This window comes from Hakea prostrata, unplaced genomic scaffold, assembly GCF_041222555.1.
Source record: "Hakea prostrata isolate BN-2017 unplaced genomic scaffold, UWA_Hpros_2 contig_83, whole genome shotgun sequence".
NCBI classification, from domain to species: Eukaryota; Viridiplantae; Streptophyta; class Magnoliopsida; order Proteales; family Proteaceae; genus Hakea; species Hakea prostrata.
The window spans coordinates 8,910-17,840 of NW_028291202.1; the positions used below are offsets into that span (position 1 = coordinate 8,910).

Sequence of the window (8,931 nt, forward strand, 5' to 3'; positions counted from 1 at the left end):
TCCGAACTCATCATCCATCCACATAGATGCTGTCATGGGATGATCTTTACGTCGCCGTTGCCGGTAAACTCGGAACTGCTCACTGATGTCCTCATCAATAAGTCTCTTATAGAGTGAGTTCTCTCCTTCAAGTGGGGTGGGCTATTATCTCTAGTAGAGTCTCTCTAGTCCTTCTGTTATTTGTTTCTATCAATCTGGGTAGAGTGGTGAGAGTAATATTGTCAAAGTGAGATTCTTGTTGAGTGGGTCCCACACACAGTGTGAGTGGGGTGTCTGTTGTATTTTCTCCCTGATTAGTGAATTGGTTTTGTGAAATTGCCCTGTGGATGTAGGTCATCGTGCCAAACCACGTAAATCCTTGTGTCTTTATTTCTTTGCTATTTCTATTTCCTATCTGTATTACCGTACCGGTTTCGTGCATACCGATTAGTGCTGGACGAATTTCCACCACACATAATTCTGAAGTTCAGCTTTGGGACACAGCTTCAAGGAGAAAGGTCCGTGGATTTTTTGAATGCACTGCTTCCTCTAGCCTCTAGGTATTTATCATCAGCATTTTGTTTTTTTTTTTTGTTTTTTTTTGTTTTTTTTGTTTTTTTTTGTTTTTTATTTGTTTTTTATTTGTTTTTTTTTTTTTTTTTTGTTTTTTTTTTTGGGTCTGTAATTTTTTCTTACAGTTGAGAACTCTTCATGGAGGCCTCCAAGCTCAAGTGGGTGCACTTGACTGGAATGATTATATCCTAACAACAGGAGCAATGGATAGTCACATCCTAAAAAATGATGTGAGGGTGAGGGATCACATTGTTGAAACTTATAGAGGACATACCCGAGAGGTGTGTGGGCTAAAATGGTCAGCCTCAAGCCAACAACAGGCAAGTGGAGCGAACGATAACCTTTTACATATATGGGATCGTAAAATGGCTTCTTCAAATTCTTCAACCCGGTGTCTGCATAGGTTTGACGATCACACTGCTGCTGTGAAAGCTCTTTCTTGGTGTCCCTTCCAGAGTAATCTGCTTGCCTCTGGTGGGGGTGCAGCAGACAGTTGTATAAAGTTCTGGAACACTCATACAGGTGTTTGCTTGAATTCGGTGGACACTGGTTCACAAGTTTCCTCTCTACTCTGGAACAAGAAGGAGCTGGAGCTTCTGAGTTCTCATGGATTCAAAGGCAATCAACTCACTCTGTGGAAATACCCATCTATGGTAAAGATGGTAGAGCTTACTGGTCACACGTCGGGAGTTCTATTCATGGTTGAGGTATGGATCTACAGAAATTTAAGTTTTTTTTTTTTTTTTTTTTTTTTTTTTTTTTTTCTTTCTGGCTAATGCGTCCAAAATCTGCTCAACCCTTAGATCTCCTCGTGATGACCTGCAAAACGAAAGCATCAAATGTGGCTCGACCGCGGGGGTTGGGAGTCCACCTCCGAAGGCTAAGCCAGTTGATGAACTTAATCACAAATGGCTCTGCTAGAAGCACAGAGCTAAGGAATAAAGAACTAGGAAAGGTGATCTAGATCGTAAGCCGCTGATAGTTTACGTCTATCAGTATGTATCTGAATCTGAGTCTCAGATTGTGTGTTTTCGATCCCCTCACCTCGTATGGTAGTGAGGTTTATATAGAGTGTACCTTCAAATCTCCTTCGTTGGATGCACTTGAGCCTTCTTCGGGTAGTCGTTGGATCTTAACAGTTAGATCCGTTGAGCGATAGACTTCTACTAGTTTGGACTAGTAGAGGACTCTTGAGATAACCATAGGTTATGTGATGATTATCCCTTCAATAATGATTTGCCGCAGCCGCCAATTCGAGCCTGCCATCATTAGGGTAATTAACCTAATCCATAAGTAGGATTAGGGCGTGCCTGTAGCTGAATAAGTTTTCTTCCTCAGCAAGCCATCTTTTGGATCCGGTTCGCTCGGAGCGAGTTGGTTTCCCTCTGTCTCGACCGGGGTCGAGGGTCGAACCAGGTATGAACCCGGTCTGATCATAATTTCTCCATATCACTGGCTCAAGATTGCAAGATTAGCAAGATTCTCAAAACAGAAGATTCTGTTCGAGTTCAACAACTCTGAGTCGATTGGCTGGGTAGCATTGAGCACTCGACCCAAGCTAACAAGAAAGCCAAAAATAGGGATTTGAGGGTCTTCCACTACTCGGAATCAAACGAAACTTTAAACACATATTCTATAACATACCTAGCATGGAAAAATGGCTTTAAACCATATCCCACCAAGCTCTAAGGTCATCAACTAATCTTCTCTTCATCAAGGTGAAGTCTCTTCTCTATATCCAACACTGACTTCAAGTATGGGGCATCATCTTCAATCTCCATAGGTTCAGAGTCGAACACTATATCATCTACCAATATGGCCCATAGTTGACTTTCACTTCTACTTCGGGTCTTCGGACCTACAATCAAAGAGTATCCGGGTTAAGGTTAGGGCCGGGTTTCACACGGGCGCTTCGATACTATAGCATGAATTTGACAGTTACCACACCGACGAACATATTCCATAGCAGCCTCTTGGACCTTAGGCCAATATAACCCAAGTCTTAGAATTTTGTGAGCCAGGGCTCGTCCACCCATGTGAGCTCCACAAATTCCTTCGTGAACCTCAGCCAAAGCTGATTTTGCTCCTTCGGGGCCTATACATCTCATAAGGGGTCCAGAATAAGATCTTTTGTATAGTCTCCCATTCTGAATGACAAATCTAGCTGATCGTATCTTGATCAACTTTGCCTCTTTCGGATCCTCAGGTAATTTGTCATCTCTCAGATACTCGATTATCGGATCCATCCGGCAACGCTCTGCTTCAATATAAGAAATTTCTTTCCCATGATAACTTGGAAAAGTTATTTCTTCAATATAGACTGAAGGGTCTAGATTCTTTTCTTTGGCATTGGCTAGTCGGGATAGCTCATCTGCCACTGAATTTTCATTCTTCGAAATCTGAGATATCTTGAAATTCTGAAATTGGTTTTGAAATGCCTGCACTATCTCTTGATATTTTTGCAATCGTGGTTCTTTAATACCATACTCCCCCTGGACTTGGTTGACTATAAGTTGAGAGTCACTATGAATAGTAACATCTGCAATAGACAATGCTTTTGACAACCGAAGTCCAGCTATCAGAGCCACATATTCTGCTTCGTTATTACTTGCTTCAAATGCAAATCTCAAAGCATATCGAATAATAAATCCTGCTTGACTTTTTAATAGAATTCCAGCTCCTGCTCCATCTTTATTACTCGAACCATCCACATATACCTCCCAAGCGGTTGGTATAATGGGATCCTCAATGGTGGATTCCACCGGTGCAGTAGTTTCTACTACAAAATCGGCTAATGCCTGAGCCTTAATTGCAGTTCTGGGCTTAAAGCTCACTTGGAACTCACTGAGTTCAACTGACTAGGACACCATCCTTCTAGACAAATCAGGTTTATTAAAAACTTTACTAAGAGGAAAAGTTGTAAATACCTCAATTGGATGAGCCTGAAAATATGGCCTTAGCTTCCTGGCAGCCATCATGAGAGCCAGAGCCTGCTTCTCAATCTGCGAATATCTTGTCTCCGCATCTAGCAACACATGGCTTACATAGTAAACCGGCCACTGTTTTTTATCTTTTTCACGAACAAGTACTGCGACCGACATTTGAAAGGGACGTCGCTAGATATAGCTGTAATATTTCCCCTTCTGCAGTCTGGACAAGATCGGTGGTTGTCCAAGTGCTTCTTTTAATTCCTCGAAAGCTTTCTGGCACTCTTCGGTCCATTTTGCTTCCTTGCTGCCCTTCAAGTCTTTGAGTGCCTTGAAGAAAGGCAAACATTTTTCTCCAGACTTGGAGATGAATCGATTCAAAGCAGCAACTCTCCCTGTTAAACACTGCACATCACGAACAGTTTTGGGAGCCTCCATATCAACCAGAGCTTGTATTTTGGCAGGACTAGCCTCAATTCCTCTCTGTGATACCATGAAGCCCAAAAATTTGCCCGAGGAGACTCCAAAGGCGCACTTTTTTCGGGTTCGACTTCATTTGATACTTTCGCGATCTTGAGAATACCGCGATTAAATCGCAATATGATTTGCTTTTGTAAAGCTCTTCACTAGCATGTCGTCAACATAAGCTTCAACATTCTTTCCTATCAAATCTTTAAAAATCTTGTTGATGGCCCTACGATATGTTGCTCCTGCGTTCTTCAGGCCAAAAGGCATGACCTTATAATAATAGCTTTCACGATCAGTCATGAAAGCTGTAAACTTCTCATCCTCCTTATTCATAAGGATTTGATTATACCCTGAGTAGGCATCCATGAAACTTAGAGTTTCATATCCTGCAGTCGCATCTATCAAGAGGTCAATCCGAGGCAACGGATAGCAATCTTTAGGGCAAGCCTTGTTAAGATCTGTGTAGTCTGTACACATCCTCCACTTCCCATTCGCCTTTTTTACCATTACCACGTTGGCCAACCAAGTTGGGCATTCAATTGGTTCTATGAAACCAGAATTCTTGAGTTTTTCAACTTCACTACGAACGGCTTCATACTTTTCAATGGAGAAATTTCTCGTTTTCTGTATCATTGGTTTCACCTTAGGATCAATCCAGAGTTTATGCTCTGCGACAGCCCGATCGATTCCTGGCATGTCTTCAGCAGACCATGCAAATACGTCTTTATTCTGTTGAAGAAATAGCTTCAACTCATCTTTAAATTCCTCAAGCTGTTCAGACCCGATATAAGTAATCTTTTTCTCATCCTCGGTACACAGTTGGATTTGTTCCAGCTTCTCCACTGGTTCGGGTCTTTGCATCTCTGCTTCTTCCCGATCGTCTCGAACTTCTATAGGTACGGCAGTTACCTTCCTCAGGCCCTCCTTGTCTTTTAAATAGGCAACGTAACATTGCCGAGAGATCCTCTGGTCAGAGAAGACTTGACCAATTCCCATATCAGTCGGGAATTTTATCTTCAGGTGTTTTGTTGAAACAATAGCACCTATCTTGGATAAAGATGGTCGCCCGAGGATAATATTGTAAGCTGGCAGTTCCCGAACCACCAAAAAATTTCCAATAGATAAGTCCAACTGGACCGATCCTTCCGCCACCGCAGATGACCCCGCAAAACCATATAGATGTGTGGATGAAGGTTCCATCAAGTCCTGATCCACCTTCAATTTTTGATACACTTCATAAGAAATTAGGTCAGCTGCAGACCCTGTATCAACCAAAACTCTATGCACTTCCCGACGTGCAATCTCTACCTTGATGACTATGGCGTCATCATGAGGTAAACAAACGCCTCTTTCGTCCTCCTCGCTAAAGGTGATAGAATCTTTACCATTCAGTATTTTTCGCTTCTGCGTCTCTTCGGTGCCGACAAATTTGGATTTTGTTTTCAAACTCCGGAGTGATTCGGGCTCTGGTCCCCCGAAGATGGTAAGGATCGGTGACCGAGTAGCTTCAATCACCTCCTTGCCCTTCTTAGACTTCGGAGCCTCCCTTGATCGTTCTGAACTAACCGAACGATCCCTTTTAGGAGCAGCCGTGCGTGGCTCACGTGGCTCCTCCCTCCTTCTGCTAACAAAGCTGGACAAGTGTCCCTGAGATATTAATCTCTCAATATCTACTTTCAGATGACGACAGTCATTTGTATAATGACCATAGTCCTTGTGGAATCGGCAATACTTTTCTCGATCCTGCTGCTCTCCGGGTTTCAAAAGAATTTTAGGTGGCCACTTCAAGATATTTTTTCTTTTGATGATATTTAAAATATCAGCCCGAGGAACATTCAATGGAGTGTACTCACTTTTACCGGGAGACCTTTGGCGCCAAGCCTGAGATTTTCCAACCCGATCACGGACATTTTTCTTTGGCTTCAGCTTCTGCTCAGGAGCCTTCTGTTCCTTATTGGAGACTTTATTATCTCCTTGGCGCGCATCCAGAATCTCCATGACTTCAGCCTGCTTCTGGCATCTCTGTACCAGCTCAGCATAAGTCGCAGGCATATCCTGTAGTAATAACAGTTTTGGCTACTTGCTCATCCAAATTTTCTATCTCCATCGTTACTTTGTTGAATCTTTTCAGAAACTCTCTGATTGATTCTTTTTTTCCTTGTCTGACAGTAAACAAAGTTTTCTCTATCTTTTTGACCTGTATTCCACTCTGGAATCGCCCTATGAATTTGTGCGCCAATTCATCAAAGTTTACGATCCTTCCAGAGAGGGAGGTTCGAAAACCACTTTTGTGCTACTCCAGTTAGAGATGAACCAAAAACCCTGCATAAAATTTCATCAGAATTACCTGAAACTGCCATGGTCTGTTGGTAATAGCCAATGTGAGCTGTTGGATCTCCGGAGCCATCGAATGTAGAAAAGGTAGGCAAACGAAAGTTATGGGGAAACTGATATCCCGCAATTGGCTCAGCAAAGGGGGTCTTCCGAATGACTGAGTAAATATCCTCGATTATCCTTCCCTTAGCCAACCGCCCTAATTTCTCATTGATGTTGGCCAATTCCTGCCGGGCGGACCCGGTCGGGTGATCTTCAACAATATGATCACGACCTCGATTAACACGATCATCCCGTGCTATCCGATCATCACGAACAACCCGTCCTTCCCGAACATTCTGCTCGTCGCGAACTGCTCGATCATCGCGAACGGTTCTTCGACCAGTTGGTGAGTGAGTTCTTACCCCTGTATCCAACCTTGTATTTGAATCAGTTGTACTCTCTTGCAGTCTGTTGAACCGATCGCCTCGCCTAGGTTGATCGTCAATCCTCCTAGGTCCTCAATCTCCTTCACGAAAATTCTGACCGATATTCCGGTCTTCAGCCAATCTTTGATCACGTGGCAATGCACGTCTCCCTGAATCGCGTTGATCAGGTTCTTGTGGTAAAACCACTCGTCTGGTGAGCAGGCGGAGTGCTTGGCTCACCTCCAAAAGTTGAATCTTTACCTGATCCAATTGATCTTGGAATGTATCAGGAGGATTACGTCCTCCCTGACCACCATCTACCTTGATAGGATTTTGGCTTCCCTGGGGAATATCTGGATTATTCACCCCAGGGATCTGAACATCGGAATTGTGCTGTGACGCGGCTGCTGCGGCTGCTGCCGATCTAGTCACCATGGCTTTTCAAGTTGTTTCCCACAGACGGTGCCAAATGATGCGTCCAAAATCTGCTCAGCCCTTAGATCTCCTCGTGATGACCTGCAAAACGAAAGCGTCAGATGTGGCCCGACCGCGGGGGTCGGGAGTCCACCTCCGAAGGCTAAGTCAGTTGATGAACTTAATCACAAACGGCTCTGCTAGAAGCATAGAGCTAAGAAATAAAGAACTGAGAAAGGTGATCTAGATCGTAAGCCGCTGATAGTTTACGTCTATCAGTATGTATCTGAAATCGAGTCTCAGATTGTGTGTTTTCGATCCCCTCACCTCGTATGGTAGTGAGGTTTATATAGAGTGTACCTTCGAATCTCCTTCGTTGGATGCACTTGAGCCTTCTTCGGGTAGTCGTTGGATCTTAACAGTTAGATCCGTTGAGCGATAGACTTCTACCAGTTTGGACACGTAGAGGACTCCTGAGATAACCTTTAGGTTATGTGATGATTATCCCTTCGATAATGATTTGCCGCAGCTGCCAATTCGAGCCTGCCATCATTAGGGTAATAACCTAATCCATAAGTAGGATTAGGGCGTGCTTGTAGCTGAATAAGTTTTCTTCCTCAGCAAGCCATCTTCTGGATCCGGTTCGCTCGGGAGCGAGTCGGTTCCCTCTGTCTCAACCAGGGTCGAGGGTCGAACCAAGTATGAACCCGGTCTGATCATAATTTCTCCATATCACTGGCTCAAGATTGATTTCCCGCATATTCCTGAATTCCTTTCAGAGCCCAGATGGCTGCAGTGTAGCATCTGCAGCAGCAGATGAAACATTAAGATTTTGGAAAGTTTTTGGGATTCCAGAAGTAAGTAAACCTGCACCAGCGCCAGAGCCATTTGCAAATTTAAGCCGCATTAGATAGAGCTTCTGCGAGGGTTGCAAGAATTTTTGGTGAGGTATTCTGTTTGCCTTCTAATTTGTCGTCTTCTTAATTGAGAACCATAAAGATACCATAATGGGGAGCTTTACATTAGCATTATAGGCCACATCTGGTTAATATGTTCCAACTACTTTGGAGGATTCAGACTTCTGCTTTTCTTGTTTGAAATTTACAACAGCTTGAGCCTGGCTACTATCATGCAATCCTCTACAACGGTTAGCTTCTAATGGGCATTGGAAAGTCCAGAGAGACTCTTCCACTCCATCCCTGATACAACATCCAACTGCAGTCAGTCTGTAACAGTAGAAACTATTCCATCACTGCAAATAGAAATCTATCCATCTTTTAGTGGTTGTAAGATTACTTCAATGCCTTAAATGCCTTAAAATTTTTATATACTAGACTATGCATTCATGGCAAAATTCGTACTTTTTCAAATTGCCTTATCTAGAACCATTGCCTTACTGTTGAATATTTTCACATTTCAACTCCAGAGTGACCATTCATAACAATAAAATCTCCCGTAGTAACACGTTGTTGTATATTTCCTTTAATTTACACAACATGAATGTATCTCCCACCCATGTTTTGACTACCTTTGTTGCTTCCCCCCCTCCCAAAAAAAAATGTTAGGTTTTTTATTCTATATTATCTATATATTAAGTTTCAAAATTAGTTTTTGCATTTCTTTTATTTAATTATTTTGTTAGTGTGTGGGACCCATGAGGTAAGGGTGGTAATGAGGCACCATGAGGTAAGGATGGTAATGAGGCACCATGAGTAAAGGAGGTCCTTCATGATCTTCGTTATGAGGCTTTTCATGACATTGGTCATGGGTCTTAATGGTCTTGATCATGGTGGTGTGGTGGGGTTACTTGAAATGTGGAATTTACTTTA

The 8,931-nt window shown here is 43.0% G+C and overlaps 1 pseudogene; it reads left to right on the forward strand.

Annotated features, from left to right (window-relative positions):
• The first annotated feature begins 332 nt into the window (after positions 1 to 332).
• On the forward strand, positions 333 to 8,016 carry LOC148998956 (cell division cycle 20.2, cofactor of APC complex pseudogene; annotated as a pseudogene).
• Positions 8,017 to 8,931: the final 915 nt, after the last annotated feature.